The sequence below is a fragment of the Dendrobates tinctorius genome, unplaced genomic scaffold (assembly GCF_039654945.1).
Source record: "Dendrobates tinctorius isolate UK_male_01 unplaced genomic scaffold, ASM3965494v1 ptg000115l, whole genome shotgun sequence".
NCBI classification, from domain to species: domain Eukaryota; kingdom Metazoa; phylum Chordata; class Amphibia; order Anura; family Dendrobatidae; genus Dendrobates; species Dendrobates tinctorius.
This window is the reverse complement of record NW_027361783.1, coordinates 4168973-4188415: the sequence shown is the minus strand read 5'-3', so window position 1 is coordinate 4188415 and position 19443 is coordinate 4168973. Positions and strand designations below refer to the sequence as shown.

Below are 19443 nucleotides of genomic sequence, written 5' to 3'. Positions count from 1 at the left end.
TCTTGGCAGGATCCATACGGAAGCCTGTGCTTGAAACCACATATCCTAAAAATTGTACCTCCTCCGCAAAAAAAACACATTTCTCCAGTTTAGCAAACAGGGAGTGTTCTCGCAGTCTCTGCAGTACAGAGCGAACGTGCTGAGCATGTGTCACAGGGTCAGCAGAATAAATCAAAATGTCATCTAAATACACGACGACATACACCCCACAAATGTCCCTGAAAATGTCATTTACAAAGTGCTGGAACACGGCAGGTGCGTTACTGAGTCCGAAGGGCATTACCAGGTACTCAAAGTGGCCAAGAGGGGTATTAAAGGCTGTTTTCCACTCATCCCCGTCTCTTATGCGGACTAGATTGTATGCCCCCCGGAGGTCCAGTTTAGTAAACCAACGGGCTCCCATTAGCTGATTAAAAAGATCAGGGATGAGTGGAAGCGGGTACTGGTTCTTTATAGTGATTGCATTCAATTCCCGGTAATCAATGCAGGGTCTGAGACCACCATCTTTCTTTTCTACAAAGAAGAAGCCAGCTCCAACTGGTGAAATAGATGGTCTAATAAACCCCTTTTTTAAGCTATCTGCTATGTACTCGTTCATAGCCTGACGCTCTGGACCTGAGAGATTAAATATTCTCCCTTTAGGGAGACGGGCATCTGGAATCAGATCTATAGGGCAATCATACTTTCTGTGAGGGGGTAACTTTTCAGATTTTGCAATAGAAAAGACATCCTCAAAATCTCTGAAGGCAAACGGTATGTGGAGGGGTTTAACTTTAACTTGGTTTACTGTTAGCGACATGCAGTTTTCCTGACAGTGTGAACTCCAGCGTATAACATCGCCTAGGTGCCAGTCGATGACTGGATTATGCTGGCGTAGCCATGGCATCCCCAAAATGACTGCAGCAGACAAATTATCCATCACAAAAAATGACATAACCTCGGTATGCAATGCTCCCACCGACATAGTGATTTTGTCAGTAACAAATTTAACCCCCTCCTGGACAATAGATGTGCCATTAATAGCCGTAGTTTTTATAGGGGCATTAAGTCTTAATAGGGGTACACCGAGACTTTTAGCAACCAAAGAATCCATAAAATTCCCTTCAGATCCACAATCCACATATGCGTTCACACACTGAGATTTCTGACCAAAAGAAAGGGCAATAGGCAATAAAACTTTAGCCGCATCTGCGGGCAATACCTGTGCCCCTGGGCAACCATAGCCAGAGTTGCACAGAGGCCGATGTCTCAGTAGTATGGATCTCTGACGCTCAGCTCTTTCTCTGAAGGCTCCAGACTGCAGCATACTGGTGCAGGAAGATGAAAGTGCTCCTTCAGGCTGTGCACTGAAACAGGTGTTTAGGCCAGAAATCAGCTCAGTCAGAAGAAGGGAGAGAAAAAAAAAGTTCAGGGAGACTGCTTTTGTATATGCTGGATATATACACAAGAAGCAGTTTTTTTTTATATGGCCGGATATAATGTGACGTCCGCCTGCGGGTCTGGGCTGCAGCCAGGCAACACCCCGAGAAACACTGATACCCTTTACCCCTAAACAGGGATCTGGATTTATAGCAGAGCCCAGGAGGCGCTGTCTGAGTAGGAGCAGTGACCAGAGCAGGACGGTCGTCAGAAAGGTGTTCCAATACAGGACACAAACGTGGAGATATGCGGGTCTAAACCAGTCGGGCAGCAATGGTACAAAAACCGTAGACAGAAGCAGAGTCAGATTCAGGCCGAGAGTCATAAACCAGGAGAGTAGCAGAGGTACAGAATCGTTAGGCAGAAGCAGAGTCAGATTCAGGCCGAAAGTCATAAACCAGGAGAGTCGCAGAGGTACAGAATCGTTAGGCAGAAGGAGAGTCAGAAGTCCAGGCCAAAGTCAGTCAGTCAGAAAGTAATTCACACAGCAACACACAGGGGAACCAAGAATATATCCGGCGGCTTGCAAGACCAGTCCCAAGGTATTTCAGGGATCAGGTCACCCCTCATAGGTACCTGGACTGATGATGTCATCAGTACCGCCCCCAGGACCAGGCCAAATGGAGATGCAGTAACCTCTTGATGACTGACAGAGGGGTGGAGCCTGCATCCACCAGATGCCTGCGCAGGTGCCCTTACTCTGTCAGCACCATAACTCCCGGGCGAGCCATGGCGCCTCCTAGTGACCGCAACAGGAGCAGCAGACCCAGAATTTAACGGCGACGTGACAGACCGGCGCCTCCTAGAGGCTAAAGCCGGGACAGTAGGCTCTGAGCCTGACGTGACAGAACCACGGCCCCTTCCAGTGGCCGAGGCAGGAACAGCCGTCCCTGAGTCTGACGATAAAGTGGCGGTCCGGCGCCTCCTAGTGGCCGCGACCGGAACAGCAGGCCCTAAGTCTGGCGGAAACGTGACACGGAGTGGCCGCAGGCCTTGATGGACAGGCCGCAGCCGCGGTATGGAGTGCGGCAGAGGCGGCCGCCGGCACTGGGGAGTAGGCCGCGGAGCCTGACAAGTCAGCCGTGGCTGGCGCCGGGAGTGGAAGCTGCCGCGGAGTAGGCTGCAGCCAAGGCTGAGGATGGAGCAGTGGCGGCTGCAGATGCCGGTGAGTAGGCCGCAATGGTTGGCTGCCTGGCCACCGCGGTGATCTGGAGCGGGGTCGAAGTGGTGGCAGGCCCCGATGGATAGGCCGCCGCTGAAAGGTGGAACGCGGCAGGGCCAGCTGCAGATCGTTGATGCGGGATGCGGCACCGCTGGGTGGGGCGGCTCAGGGTCATTGGCGGGGGCGTCGGTCGGCCCTGCGGGGGCCGCGAAGTCATCAGGAGCACAGGACGTGGGAGTGGGAACTGCCTGCGGGACCGCTGACTGAGCTGGGGGAATGCTCACCTTCCCCGGCACCGCAGCTCCCTTCAGGCCATTCCGCCGCTCTTCCAGGGTGTCGATGGTCATCGCTGCTCCTCCGCAGCTCAAGGTCCCTTCATCTTGTGTCCACTGCTGTTCTTCATCCCGCCATCTGACATGACCAGCCTCCAGGCCCAATGGATGGTCCTGCAGGGAGGGTTGGCAACAGTTCCTCTTGTGGCTGCTCCAACACAGCCTGGACCGCGGACAAGCGCTCCTCCATTTTCTCCTCCGATTCCAGCCCCATAGGTCCAGCTATCAGGGACTCCATCTGCTGCAGATCTCCAGGATGGGTTAGTGCTTACTGCGCTGGCAACTGCTCCCAGCTATCGCTGTTGTCCTTTAACGTGGGAGGGTACCCAGCATTCCAGCAGTGGCACCTAGCTTTCCCAGTAGTGTTCCAGGGGCGAGCTCGGCTTAGCTGCCCCCGACAGTCCAATTTAGCAGCAAACTCCGGCGATTCTTTCAGGCGCTTGTCTGCCACAGCCCTCCTGCAAAGTCCTTTTCTGCTCCGGATCTGCCTGATGAAAGCCAACAATCCGGCACACAGTCCAAGTTTGTAATCCACAGAGAAAATCTTCAACCTGTTCAGCTTGGGTCCTTTGGATATTCGGTGCAGGCTTACCGCAGAAGATGGTGTATTGGCAGCGATGATCCTGCCGACTACGCCAAAGATAGGTAGGAGAGCCGACTGGGGGGTGGTCCTCTTACCGCCGTGAACAGACTGAGACAGAGACTGTAGTGCGTTCAACAGGTCCTCTTTATTGGCCGTCCTCTCAACGACACGCAGCACCACACAGCAGCTGCTCGACTCCGCAGCGCCACACAGCAGCTGCTCGACTCCGCAGCACCACAGAGCAGCTGCTCAACTCTGCACACAGGCCCGGGTACCTTCACTTGCTTCCTTTCCTGTTTGATGTCTCTCGTGGCTCTTTCACTGTGGCTGCCCTAGGCCTACCACCACAGCGCTTCACCCGTCCGAGTCCGTCCGTCTTGTGGTACCCCAGGCTCTCTCCGTCTGCGGCTTCTCCCGTCAGGGCCACCCCCCTGACTGTCTCTATTGCCAGTCTCTTCCAGAGCTTCTTTGTCCACCTCTCCCTTTAGTCTTCTCCTCTCCTGAGCTCCTCTCCTGGACTGACCGCTTCTAGAACTCTCTGTCTTCCTTTTGTCCCCCTCCTTGGGAATTCCCCCTAGAGTAATTGTAACCCCACCTCCCATGACTGTGCGGTTTCGTAGCCCTAAGCTGATGTTCAGTCCTGTCCTCACAGCTCTCTACTGCCATCTTGTGGCCAAACTTCAATATTACACCCATCTCCAGCTGTCTCCCATCTATGAATACAACAGTCCACCTAAAGCACACTATACCTTACCCTCCTTCTGCAGACTGGTCCGTATGTCAGCCCACTTCCCCTACAAGTTCATCAGTAAAAATCCTGAATAGTGTGTGGTGATATTTGGAGGCATCAGATTCATTGATTTATAATGCCACAGAGGCTCTCTATTGGATTCAGGCCTGGGGAACACGAGGACCAGTAAACGGTATCAATCTTTGCCATCCAGGAACTGCATACACACTCTGGTCACATGAGACACATGGCATTTGTCCTGCAGCAGAAGGAACTCAAGGCCCACTACACCATTAAACCAGTCATGTTAGATGATGTTGCAAGCAGCAAAACGTTCACAGTCTCTTTTATGTCTGTTATGTTTGCTTAACGTCAACCTGCTTTCATCTGTGAAGATAATGGGCTGCCTGGACATGCCAATTCAGTTTTTTTTCTGGCAAATGATAATTGATTTGTGTGGTGTTGGACTGTGGGCACAGGCCCCTTTGCCTGATCTTGGGTCTTCATGACACCTTTTTGGAATGTGTTTCTGACAGTTTGGTCACAAACAACAGTGACCTGCTAAAGGTCATTTTGTAGGGCTCTGGAAGTGCCTTGCCTTTTCCTGCTTGCACAACACAGCAGATACCAGTCCTGCTGTTGGGTTGATGCTTTTCTACTGCTCTCTCTGACTCTTGATATTTTGGTATCTCCTCCATCCTTCTGAGACACTGCTGGATTAAATAGAAAATCTTTTTGTGGTGGCACATATGAATGTCCCATCTTGAAGGACCTAGATTATCTGTGCAAAGTGAATGGGCTGCAGCCCATTTCCTGCATCAAGTAATTGTCTGTGATCACCATCTGCAAAACAATTCTATTTAAGGGGTAATTTTGTTGTTAGTTACCTCTCCAGTAGAGATGAGCAGACCAATCTGCGGAGGGTCGACTTCGAGTTGGATTTCCTCACATTTGCAGGTCACTTCAAATTCTAACCCTTTGTGATTTAATTTGTGAGGATTGCAAAAAAAAATTCCATTTCACACAGTACTGAAGAATCAGAGAGTGGGCTAATTCAATCATTAAATCAGAGCTCACAGATCATTCTATATAAGAATAGAAAAAGGCCTAATATTCAAAAGATTCAAGCGATGGTGAATTAATTGATCTGTGGTATACTGCATTAACAACCTTTTTGTTTTTCACACACTGCTAACAAGGAGGGTCTTTTAATTTACCTCTGTCTTAATTTTGCTACTAAACCAAAATCTTGAAACCAAGGCATGTGTGTTACAGAAAGTATGCTTCCTGGAGTGTGAGACTGGCAAGATATATGGTAATTTTATATTTTTTAGAGACGAAAAATCTGCAAAATCCATAAATTCAGTCTATCTCGCAGTGCTGTAAAAAATACATTTTTTGCACACTTCATTGTTGTAATAGTCCAATATTAGACCACTACATGGCACCAAAATATAATATCCAGTTGCAGATTCTTGCTTGAATCTACCAATTATATTCTAGGGGTTCAGCAAGTGGGAAGATCAAAACATATCAGAATGAGCCCCTACCTGGGTAACCATATTTCCAACTATAGTGATGCGCATTAATCGTGGCTATGGGAAAACTTCAGTAGATGACCATGATGTTACTGAAAATAAGTAGGAGTACTCAACCCACAGGCACCCGAAGCACGTTTCACAGTTGCCTCGTCAACTGTGAAATGTGCATTGGGTGTCTGGTGGGTGAGTACTCCTATTCATGTGCATCTAATATGCTTTGTGTCTGATGCACTTTGATATCTAATCCATGGGGACTCTAACAACCCTTCTATGATAATTTGTCTGTTTACTCTGTGCATACAGCTACTGGTTAGACTATAATATATAATATATTTTCTCTAATTGTTGGATATACATTTTCTTTTTCCTGATGCATTGTTTATCAATATCACCAATGGACTGGTGTTTTTTTGCGATATTCCACTTATACTCTAACCATCCTTCTCACTCTCCATCTCTTATGTGGTATCTCAGTATCTCAGATCTTATGTGGTCCAAATCAGCCAAAAACTGGAAGCTCTGCAGCACTGCCTCATCAAAGCAGCAACAGGCTCTGCTGAAGCTAATTTGTGAAGGAGTCAAACCGCATACCACGGCAGGAATATTGAAAGAAATAACAGACCTGACAGATCTGTGGCTCTCACCGCTGAGCCTACAACCAGGCATGGTCATGTTTGATAATGGACATAACCAGGTGGTTGCTATGAAGCTTGGCAAACTCACACATGTATCATACTTGGCCCATGTGGTTTCTGAAAACCTACCCAGATTTGCCAGAGATTCTGGTCAAGGTATACCTTGTCATCGCCCATTTCCGCAAGTCAGCTACAGCTGCCGCCACTCTGGCAGTGCAGCAGCAGCGCATGCAAGTGCCAACTCACCAATTGGTGTGCGATGTGACCACACACTAGAACTCCACACTGCACATGCTTTCAGGGGATTGTGAGCAGCAGAAGCCAGTTGTTGAGTCCCAGTTCCAACAAACACGTCGGTTTTATGGTCAGCCTCCACACATAACAAGTGAAGAGTGGGTATGGATGTCTGACATTTGTGTGGTTCTCCAAGACTTTGAGTACTCCTCAAAGTTTATGAGTGGCAATGATGCCATAATCAGCACTACGATCCCGCTACTGTTCCTACTTAAACAGTCTCTGTTTATAATTAAACATGAAGCTTTGCATGCGAGCCAGGTGAAGATGGAGGATGACATGAAATAGGGATATGCTACCCAGGCCAGCCTCATCTCATCTGCTCAGTGCGGATTGGGTAACAATGAGGAGGTGGAGGCTGAGGAGGAACAGGAGCTGGTTCCTATTGCAACAAAGGCTAGTACCCACACATGCTTCGTTCCGTGTCTCCTACATAGATGGACTGAGGAGAGGAATGAGGAGGAAGAAAGGGAGGAGGAGGAGATGGAGAGTGGTCCTCATGTTGAAGACAGGGAAGTGTTGGCAGTAGAGAGCTTGGTACATATGGCCGACTTTATGTATGCCTTTCCCATGACACTCATGTTATATTCATCTTGGCTAAAAAAGAGTAATGGTTGTTCACCCTGCTAGATCCATGCTACAAGGAAAACCTTGCATCTCTCCTTCCTAAGAAGGAGAGGTCTACTAAGTGGTGCTATAACAGAAGGCCATTGTTAAGAATATGATGAAAAAATTCCCATTAGACAATGCTAGCGGCAGGGGGCAATCTTCCTTGCCCAACCAAAGAAGAGATGTGAGGGAGACACACACCAGGTACAGCAGAGACAGGAGTACACTGACAAATGCCTAGGCCAATTTCATGACACCCTCCCAGCTTCCATGAACTGATGGCTGGGTATTTTTGACCAGGAGGGAAAAGTTTTTAAAGATGGTCTACCGCTCAGGACCGACCACTAGTCCCACGAATTCAGTCCTGTTTAGGTCCGTTACTTCAGCATTTTGCAAGCTCAGGGTTTCTTGTGACAAATTGTCCTATCCAAGGACTCCTTTAAGGTGGAAGGCCACTCTGACTTGTTTTTGGTCTGTTCCAGTTCATGCTACCTCTTATCCGTTAGTCTGCTTTTGTTCACCCTTAACAACAGTACTGCTCACAGATACTTCCTACTTGATCATGAACTTGTTCTTATCTGCCTTACTACAGGAAGTGGTCTCTTTCCCTAACATTCAGCCCCTCCCACTGTGGGATAGTCCTAAAAATTAACTTCAGTCCTAACTTGCCTAGCGTCACTAACTACAGTCACTACCTTATCTTAGGTCCTAAGCCCTAGCCTTTGTCTTCTCCTATGCCTATCCTACATTACTTATACACTATACAGGCAAACATATTACATTTCACATGACACAATATATACAAAGAAGAAAGACATAATCCACATTACAATGCAACTGGTGTCTTAAGGGGTAGGAACAGCCCACATCTCTTACATATGCATTGCTCTTTCAATATGAAAGTGATGATAACAAACTTCTCTGGTTCTCCACAATTTGGCACCTTCACAATCTCTCTTCAGGACATTCCAATCAGAATTAAATGCAGGAGTATCTTGTCACCCAAATTTGTTTAGCAGTCTTCAAGTAGTAAGAATGATACTTTGCATGTGAAACCCTAAACACACTGGAGTGGTAGTGCCTGAGAGGCTTCATCACAAGTAGATGCACTCAATAGCTCTTCACATAATCTTTTTCTTGATAAACATTCTTGTGAAGAAATGTGGAACCAGAGTAAAGATACTGGATCCTCCCATCCTTGGCAAGTGAACAGAGATCTCATATGTTTTGTTTGTATCAACATCTTTTCCTGCTTAGCATTGTGCTATTGTGAGAAATGAACATTTTGCTGACTAAGCACTGGGAGTAACTTGTTTCCAGATATACAAGTATTGCACATTGCAGAACACATCTGGATGGAATCAAATGCTTATATTAGTTATGTTAGCAGGGACAGTGTCACATCTCAGGTATCCACTGTGTGTATCTATAAAAGCATACGATGCAATCACCGCAAACTCGCTTCCATTAATGTTTTGACTGAACATTCAATAGAGATTCCATCTGTGAAACAGGGCTTTACAAGTCTGTCTTATTCCTTACCTGAGTGTGACAAAATATGGTATACTGTGCGCTAGTATCATTCAGAAAGTATTCAATTCAGTCTGCACTTATAAAACTTGCCAATTTCTGTGACCTGGCTCTTATATATCTTGGTTAGCACTTCCATTTTAAAGAACAGTCCTCTGGATGACCCTGTTATTAAGCTCAAACATTTGCGTTAAAAGTAATCTTAAAATCAAACAGTGAATGTTAGAAAATCTTAAAGAGGTTGTATTCTACCCAGATAACCCCATCTCAATCAGTATGTTTCCCTCCAGTAAAGCAACTACACTTACACTCACCTTTAGTGCTGGCGCCGTTTCAGTGATGTTGTCACTGGCTCTCCTGGGAATTGTGTCATATTGTTATGTCACTTGATCCCTGTAGCCAATCAGCGTTGGCTTCAAACCAGACATCAAGAGGAAGAGAGAGATGCAACTGGCCTCTCACTTCTTCTTAACCGCTTCACAACTGCCCACTGTAGATAAACGTCAGCACTTGCTGGGCTTTGTGCAGCGCCGACATTTCTCTACGGTTGGTGCTTTTGCAGCGCTCAGGGTCCTGCAAGCGCCGTGATTCTGGTGCAGAGCGGTAGCTCTGACAGGTGTGAGAAACCAGGGTCCATTTTGTCATCTCAATCCCCATGTTATGCTGTAAATCTATCACATAGAACTTTTACGCAGAAACCTTCTCCCCTACACATTATAAGTCCCTGATATTCTGGATCAGACCAGACACTTAGACACAACTATCTCTAAATCCCACAAAACAGTTTCTTGCTTGTTGGCATAAAGCCCTTTCTACCAGGAGTGTAAATAAATCTCAAGAACAACAATATCAGCAGAAGTCACTGAGGCTGCGCAGCCTCCCTGCCTGACCGTGGTGAACTGACAGCGTGGAAAAGTATTCAGAAACTTTCCCATGCTAATCAGTTCATCTCCGGTCAGGCGGGAAGGCTGCACAGGCAGCTTCTCTGTCATTCCTCCGTGGTTTACAGCTAGGCCGGTCGCATTAGCACTGGTCCCGGTTGTAAACTATTTAACCCCTTCATATGAATTGTGGCGTGGGACTTGACTGTACAGTGGACAGATATGGGAGATTGTTGCTTTTTTATTTTGTATTTTTTTTCAGGCGAACAATGGCTTTGAATGGAATGGGAGTGTAATAAAGATGGAAAAAACTGTGTTTATTTATTTCATTAAAAGTCTTTTTTCTTAATGTGTGAGTGTTTTTTTAACCCCTTTCTGACTAGTGGATTAATAATGGAGAGGTGTCTTGCCACTTCTCCATTATTAACCAGGCTTAATGTCACCTTACAATACCAAGGTGACATTAACCCCTTATTACCCCATATGCCACTTCTACATGGCAGTGGGAAGAGAGCTGGTAAGTCCCAGAATTGGCGCATCTTACAGATGAACCTTTTCTGGGGTGGCTGGGGGGAGATTTTTTTAGCCGGGGGGGGCCCAAAAACAATGGTCCCCCTCTTGGCTAATAATATCTGCCCTCAGTCACTGGCTTGCTCTCTCTGGTGGAGAAAATTGGGCGGGAGCCCACGCCAGTATTTTCTGTGAATTAATCCAACACCTACAGCTCCAAAAATGTACACACATACACTACTAACATTATTAGTGAGGGGCATATAAAAAAAACGGATATGCAATGGTTTACTGTATGTAAACCATGTCTCATATCCTGTCCAGTTCTTCAATGATTTTACAGATGCCGACAATTGATTTTTCACCTATTCTGCTATCTAGAGCTCTATGAGATGTATGTATATATATATATATGTATGTGTGTGTATCACTGACATATATAAATACTGCTCAAAAAAACAAAGGGAACACTTAAACAACAAAATTTAACTCCAAGTCAGTCACACTTCTGTGAAATCAACACTGTTTGTGATTCAATTTCTCCTGCTGTTGTGCAAATGGAATAAACAACAGTTAAAAAAGATAGGAAGGTCACTAACATCCATGTGTCAGCTCAGTAAAGGTACTGTCACACTTAGCGATGCACCAGCGATCCCGACAACGATATGGATCGCTGGTGCATCGCAAAGTGGTCGCTAGGGAGCTGCCACACAGGCAGAGCTCACCAGCGACATAGCAGCGGTCTGGGGTCGCTACTTACCTGTCAGACGAGGTGATCCTGACGTCCTCTCGCCCACGTCCACGCGTCGCTCGTCGGCGCCACAGGAAGCCCAGCAGGACAGCATGAAGCTGACGACGAGAAACGGCCCAGGCCGTTCTAGCGTGATCAGCGATAATCAGCGGGGGAGCCGGTCAGAGGCAAGTATCACACACAGCGATATCGCTAGCAATATCGCTGCTATGTCACAAAACCAGTGACGTTACAGCGATATCGCTTAGTGTGACAGGGCCTTAAGAGTGTCCAGGGCTCCCTTTATTTTCTTGAGCAATATATATATATATATATATATATACACACACACACACTGTATATATGTTTTCAAGAATATTTGAGGCTATGGATCCACTATATGTCCATTTTGCAAGCCGGCGAGAAAATCTCGCTGTACGGATGCCACACAGATGTCACACGGATATTTTCATGCGAGGAAATCGCATCCTCGCATCAAAAATGGATTACATATGGATCACTGTTCATGAAACATTAATACGATTCTTGGCCGTAAAAAATGGACCGATTTTTATACGCTGTGTGTGACTCCAGCCTAAGGCTCGGCTCACATTTAATCCTGTGTTCTGAGCCGAGCGCTTACACTGGGGTTTCCATGTAAATCTGAAATACGTGATTCAGACGAAACCCCAGCGGAAGATTCCCTATAGTGAGAAGCATCTATAGGGAATCTATAGATGCTTAGAGAAGCATCACATGATTTTTCTAACAGTGCCAATACTTTTGTCCACCCTCTTTTTTATGTTTGGTGTGGAATTATATCCAATTTGGCTTTAGGACAATTCTTTTTGTGTTTTTTTATTTAAGACAAATTAAATGAAGATAATAATACCAAAGAATTTGTGTTTGCAATTATTTTCAGGAAGAAACTGAGTATTATCTGACAGAATTGCAGGGGTGTCAATACTTTTGGCCACAACTGTAGATATAATTTTTGTAAAAAAAAATCTCTTACAAAATTACTTACAGAAGACTATTGATAGTCTGCAGTCATAGATGGGTTGTCAGGAAATGCAGCCAATACTTAATGCTTACTCTTCAACACCATTTTCTGTCACTTAATATAAATCGGTCATTTTTTAAATAGTCATAATGAGAAATGATCACATTTTGTCTGGCAGCAACCAATAACTCCCCTCAATAAAAAACATCATGCATCATCTAACATTTGAAGTGTAACCTGAAAGCCACTGAGCATTGCCAGATATTTCAATTGCCACTGTTTTGTCAGGAAACTGATTTCAAATCACTTAATTCAATGATTACGGTATGCTGTCTTACCACCTGAAAAATCGCTCCTAAGCTCTGGACATTAAAGCCCAGATTCAACAAAACTGTTGAACTTTGATAATGTGTGCACTAGAGTAAGATGCGTCAAATTTTACAAGTGGCGTGCGCCTCTTAATGAATTTGCTGCATCTTTCAGCTGCTGTGTACTTACTGCAAGAAATGTTCTCATTTTATCTTTTAATTTATGCTACTTTTGCTGCATAAATGATCATGAATTTTTGTAACGTGATCGACCTTGACCCCTTCTATTTGAACTCTGTCCCATTTTAAAAATTTGGTGGAGCTGGCTGGGGACAGAGTAAAAGCACCAAAAGTTGCAAAATTATGCGCAACTACAAGTTGCTCAAAAATGTTGTTACATTTTAAAGGGAAGGTGCCATAAAAAAAATGTCAGCAGACTATCACACAGGATGGGATTAGATACACAGGTCAGCAGACTGTATCACACAGGATAGGATTAGATACATGGCTCAGCAGACTGTGTCACACAGGAGAGGATTAGATACACAGGTCAGCAGACAGTATCACATAGGAGAGGATTAGATACACGGCTCAGCAGTCAGTATCACACAGGATAGGATTAGATACACAGCTCAGCAGTCAGTATCACACAGAATAGGATTAGATACACAGGTCAGCAGACAGTATCACACAGGAGAGGATTAGATACATGGCTCAGCAGACTGTGTCACACAGGAGAGGATTAGATACACAGGTTAGCAGACAGTATCACACAGGATAGGATTAGATACACGGCTCAGCAGTCAGTATCACACAGGATAGGATTAGATACACAGCTCAGCAGTCAGTATCACACAGGATAGGATTAGATACACAGGTCAGCAGACAGTATCACACAGGAGAGGATTAGATACACGGCTCAGCAGGCAGTATCACACAGGATAGGATTAGATACACGGCTCAGTAGTCAGTATCACACGGGATAGGATTAGATACACAGCTCAGCAGTCAGTATCACACAGGACAGGATTAGACACATGGCTCAGCAGGCAGTATCACACAAGAGAGAATTAGATACACAGCTCAGCAGACAGTATCACACAGGATAGGATTAGATACATGGCTCAGCAGACAGTATCACACAGGAGAGGATTAGATACACGGCTCAGCAGACAATATTAGACAGGATAGGATTAGATACACAGCTCACCAGTCAGTATCACACATGGCTTAGGCTAGTTTCACACTAGCGTATGGAGGAGCTGCGAAGGGATGCGGGCTTCCTCCGTGAAGCTCCGCCCATGGCTGCACCTCCTCCGGTCAGCCCTGCCTCTGTCAGCATGCGTACCCTATCTTTAGCATTAGGTACGCAGGCTGCGTCGATGTATGGGAATGCCTCCGCGCGCGTCATTTTGACGGTGCAGTGACCGCACCAAAATTGAACACGTTGCGTACAATGCAGGTTGCTGCACTGTCAAAATGACGCATGCGGAGGCATTCGCATACATTGGCATGGCCTGTGTACCTAATGCTAAAAATAGGGTACGCAGGCTGCATGCCGATGGAGGCGGAGCTGACCAGAGGAGGTGCGGACGTGGGCGGAGCTTCACAGAGGAAGTCCACATCCCTTCACAGCTCCTCCATACTCTAGTGTGAAACTAGCCTTAAATACATGGATCAGCAGACTGTATCACAGAGGATGGGGTTAGATACACAGACAATCCCAGACAATAGGACTGAGCTGCAGGAGCTGAGACAACCCACTGGTGTATGTGTGCCAGTGAGAGGAGTGTTCACAGGTCAGCTGCTGCTGGCTCTTCCCTCTTCCTCCTCGATAATTACCTCACTGTGCTGCTCCTTTCTCCCCACTGCCTCCCGTCCTCAGTCTTCTTTAACCGAGCGGCTCCTGCGATTATAGGGGGAAAGTGGAGTTCACTGTGGGCTCCAGAAAAATGGCGCCGATCTCATCCCTCTGCTTTATTAAAAATAATTGTTTATATAAATAATCATTTTTAACACAAAAGAAAAATTGCAGCACCTTCCCTTTAAGCAGTGGCATGCCAGAAAACTAGGGTAAACTGCTTGATAAATCAGGTCTGAATTGTGTCTCTTCTGACTAACTTGCTTTCCACTACATAGAGAAGCAGAGAGAAAGCAGTCTGGAATAGAGATGAGCGGATTGATCCACGGATGATTGAATTTGAGTCTTGTTTCCTGGAATTTGTAGGCTCACAAGAATTTGAAAATTTTGAGATTTGATTCACAGTTCACAACATAAAAAAAAAATCCCAGCACGATTTTCCACCTAGCTGAAGCCTCCGAGATTCATTGGGTAAGTCTCTGTCTCCTGTAGAGTGCAAGCTCTTATGGTTAACATCGTCCTCTCTCTTTCTTTCCTCTAGAGTGTAAGCTATTATGGTCAGTGGAGTGTTCTCCTGTAAATTGTAAGCTCTTATGTTCAGCAGAGTGCTTTCTATCTCTCTTGCCTGTGAAGTGTAAGCTCCAATAGACTGCAGGGTCATGAAGAGTGTAAGCTCTTAGGCCGGTTTCACATTAGCGCATTTTCAGCGCGCGCACGGCCGGGGGTAGCTCCGCCCCCGAGCCGGCTCTCTGCCCGGCGTGCCCGCCCCTTCCTTGTAGCGCCGCCTCCTAGCGGACAGCGGCGCCTGCGATCGGCGCACCCTATCTTTAGCATAGGGTGCGCCGATCGTGCGCAGGCCGTGCGCTAGTTGCGCTTTGACCTGCGCTGCGCACTTTTGACGGTGCGCCGTGCGCGCCAAAATCAAACTTTTCGGATTTTGGCGCGCACGGCGCACCGTCAAAAGTGCGCAGCGCAGGTCAAAGCGCAACTAGCGCACGGCCAGCGCACGATCGGCGCACCCTATGCTAAAGATAGGGTGCGCCGATCGCAGGCGCCGCTGTCCGCTAGGAGGCGGCGCTACAAGGAAGGGGCGGGCACGCCGGGCAGAGAGCCGGCTCGGGGGCGGAGCTACCCCCGGCCGTGCGCGCGCTGAAAATGCGCTAATGTGAAACCGGCCTTAGGCTGTGTGCCCACGTTGCGTTTTTTAAGCGTTTCTGCTGCATTTTTGCTGCTGCGGAATCGCTTAAAAAACGCATTCCCATGCAATCCTATGGGATTCCACAGTTGCTGTGCCAATGCTGCGGATTTTTCCGCTGTGGAATCGCATAGCGGTAAAATCTGCAGCATATCCATTAATTCTGCAGAATCGCGGCGATTCCACTACCATAGGATTGCATTGAAATGCTCACTTCACGCATGTGGCTAAGTCCACCTTGCGTAAAGTGAGCGCTTCATGTGTGGATGGCACCCAGGGTCTGGAGTAGAGGAGACTCTCTTCCATGCCCTGGGTACCATATTCCTGTAGAAAATAGAATTAAAATAAAAACTAGGGATATACTTACCCTCTGTCAGCCCCCGGCCCTCAGCAACGCTGCCAGCATCTTCTGTTCCCAGGGATGCATTGCGCGAATGACCTCTGATGATGTAGCGGTCTCGAGTCGACCGGTACGACTCTGGGGGCCGACAGAGGGTAAGTATATCTCTATTTTTTATTTTTTTATTATTTTTAAGTGTGACCAACCTGTCAATCACTTTTCCAAGCAATGTGTTACACCCGGTCCCCATCCTGGCGCTGCGCCCAGGTCTGCCGCTGCTCTCTGTTCTGGGCACTCACCTCGAGCCTCTCATGCTGCTGCTCAGCATTCTGTCCTCCCTCCTGCCTTCTCCTCCTGGCGTCCTGTGAGGAGATCTGTAACTAAGGCTATTAGGGAACGCACGCCCGCCCGCTCTCTTGCCTTCTTGAAGGGGCAGCGTGCATTATTCAAAGAATGCAATCAACCAATGGCAGCGCACTGGCTGCTATTTCTGGCCTCTCCTCCATAGGGAGAGCGCTGGAGCAACGAGTATCTATCATTGCTACAGCCGGTTCTCATGCTAACCTGTCTGCACTGCATCTGCAGTCTCTGTGCATTGTCTAATGCTCTCTGTTTCCACAGCATATCAGTATCCTGTGTTACCTGGTTATATCAGCAACCATCTGGGCCTAAGCCATCCTGTTATGCCAACAGTCATCCGAGTCCAAGGACTGTGTGAAGGTCACTGGAACCGACTCCTTACCAACTAACCGGATCCAGGACCCAGCGCACTATGGACTCTGCTGTAACTTTTGTTATCCCTTTTGGTCCCGCTGGGACAGCTGCCTGTTATGAATGGGTCACCGAGGAGGAACAAAAGAAAGCTAAGTCCCAGAAAACCAGAGAGGTTGGTCACTATGCAGATTCCTGATCTTAACCACACAACTAACAGTAGCAGTGGAGCGTTCCTACGTTGTTCCTAGACGCCTCGTCACCCCCGGAGGACTACATAAACCTAAAGCAAGAAAAGGGAAAACTAACTGCCCCAGAGCAGACCCCAAAGGAAAAGACAGCCCCCACACATGTATTGACGGTGAAGCAAGATGAAAACACATACACAGGCAGGAAAATAGGCTGAGCAAACAATGGGGCCCGACTAACTAGTAAGGACAGGTGTTATGATTGAGTCACCGTAGGAGGCAAAACAGAAATGCTAGCTAAGTCCAGAAACCCAGAGAGGTTGGCAACTATCGGATTGTAGACCCCTGATCCTATCAACACAACTAACAGCAGCCGTGGGGGGTTCCTACGATGCCCTAGACCCCTCGATCACAGCCGGAGAATTAAATAGGCCTAAAGAAAGAAAGGGGAAATCTAAACTGCCCCAGAGCAGACCCCAAAGCAGTAGGCAGCCCCCAACATATAATGACGGTGAAGCAAGATGAAAACACTAACACAGACAGAAAGATAGACTGAGCAAAGACGGGGCCCAAGCTAACTAGATAGGAAAGGACAGGAAGGCTGCTGTCTGCAATCCGTGAAAAACCCTATGAAAATAAGAGCCAACAGACTGACAGTAAAAAAGGCCCTGAAGACGCTAGGCTTCAAAAAAGCTATGTCAGTACTCAGGAATATTCTGAAGACAGAGCAACCAGCAAAAGGAGATTCAGCTCACCCCAGCAGGGAATGGCAGAATCCAGAAAAGCAAGGAAAACAACAACAAAACACAAATGCTAACAGGCAAAGCAGAAAACTTAGCTTTAGAGGAGCAGGAATCAGACTGGTGTCCTAGAAGTCCACAGAGAAATCACCCGCAGGGCAGAAGGGCGTCGGCAACCTTATATCCAGTCCGTGACTCCACTCAGCCAGTCATCCTCATCAGGCTCAGGTGCCTGATAATCAGGCTCATTACCTTAATTTACCAGAATAGGGAGTTCACCAGACCTCAGTGACGAAGGGGAAAATGAACTCACAACAGTACCTCCCCCTTGAGGAGGGGTCACCGAACCCTCAACCACGCCACCAGGGCGATCAGGGTGAGCCCGATGAAAGGCACGCACCAATCTTTTGGCATGAATATCAGAGGCAGAGACCCAGGAATTATCCTCGTGACCATAACCCTTACACTTAACCAAATAGTGGAGTCTCCGTCTAGCCAGACGGGAATCCAGTATTTTCTCTACCTCATATTCCATGTTACCTTCAACCAATACAGGGTCTGGAGGTGCCACCCCAGGAACAACTGGTTCAACAAACCTCTTCAACAAGGACTTATGGAACACATTATGGATTTTAAATGTGAGAGGAAGAGGCAAACGAAAAGAGACCGGATTAATAATCTCCAAAATCTTGTAAGGTCCAATAAATCAAGGCTTAAACTTAGGAGAAGCCACCTTCATAGCAATATTTTTTGATGATAACCACACCATATCACCAATCTTAAACTGGGGACCAATGGTCCTATGTGGATTGGAAAACTGCTGGGCCTTTTACTGGGAGAGAGATAACTTATCCACCACTTGGTCCCAGATCTGGTGCATTCTCTCCACCACAGTGTCAACACCTGGGCAGGCAGAAGGCTCCACCTGCCCTGAAGAAAATCGAGGATGAAACACAAAGTTACAAAAAAAAGGTGACATCAAAGTGGCAGAACTAGCTCTATTATTTAAAGCAAATTCGGCCAAGGGCAAAAATGAAGCCCAATCATCCTGATCAGCGGAAATAAAACATCTCAAGTACGACTCCAAGGTCTGGTTTGTTCTCTCTGTCTGCCCATTGGTCTGAGGGTGAAAAGCAGAGGAGAAGGACAACTGAATTCCCAGCTTGGAACAGAAAGTCCTCCAAAATCTAGACACAAACTGAACTCCTCTGTCAGATACAATGCTCTCAGGAATCCCGTGTAAGCGAACCACCTGTTGCAAAAACAGGGGCACCAACTCAGAGGAAGATGGCAACATAGGGAGTGGTACAAGATGAACCATTTTAGAGAACCTATCACAAATCACCCAAATAACAGTCATTCTTTGAGAGACCGGCATATCAGAGATGAAATCCATTGAAATATGGGTCCATGGCCTCCTGGGGACCGGCAAAGGCATCAACAACCCACTAGAGCGAGAACAAGATTTAGACCGGGAGCAAGTTCCACAGGACTGCACAAAATTCCTGACATCATGAGACAAGGTGGGCCACCAAAAAGACCGACTCACCAGATCTCTAGAACCAAAAATACCTGGATGACCAGCCAATGCAGAGCAATGAACTTCAGACATCACTCTCTTCTTCCACTGGTCAGGAACATACAACTTTCCACTGGGACAACGCTCAGGTTTGTCCTCCTGAAACTCTTGCAGAGCAAGTCTCAAATCGGGCGAGATGGCAGAAAGAACTACCCCTTCGCCTAAGATGGTAGCAGGCTTGGTCACCACAGGAGAATCAGCAAAGAAACTCCTAGAGAGGGCGTCTGCCTTGACATTCTTAGTTCCAGGAAGAAAAGAGACCACAAAATCAAAACGTGTAAAAAACAAGGCCCACCTAGCCTGTCTAGGGTTCAAGCGTTTAGCCGACTCTAGGTAAATCAAATTCTTGTGGTCAGTGAGGACCACAACTTGATGTTTAGCTCCCTCCAACCAATGTCTCCACTCCTCAAATGCCCATTTCATGGCCAACAGTTCCCGATTCCCCACATCATAGTTACGTTCAGATGGAGAGAACTTTCGGGAAAAGAAAGCACAGGGATTCATTTTAGATGTTATAGGATCCTTTTGGGACAAAACAGCTCCTGGACCAATCTCAGAAGCA

The 19443-nt window shown here is 46.9% G+C and overlaps 1 protein-coding gene across 1 annotated transcript in view; it reads right to left on the bottom strand.

Annotated features, from left to right (window-relative positions):
• Positions 1 to 16040, bottom strand: part of RNF182 (ring finger protein 182) — a 332048-nt gene extending 316008 nt beyond the window's left edge. The window contains exon 1 of the mRNA XM_073589951.1: positions 15963 to 16040. The gene's annotated coding sequence lies outside the window, so the exon portion shown is untranslated. The remainder of the gene's footprint in view (positions 1 to 15962) is intronic.
• Positions 16041 to 19443: the final 3403 nt, after the last annotated feature.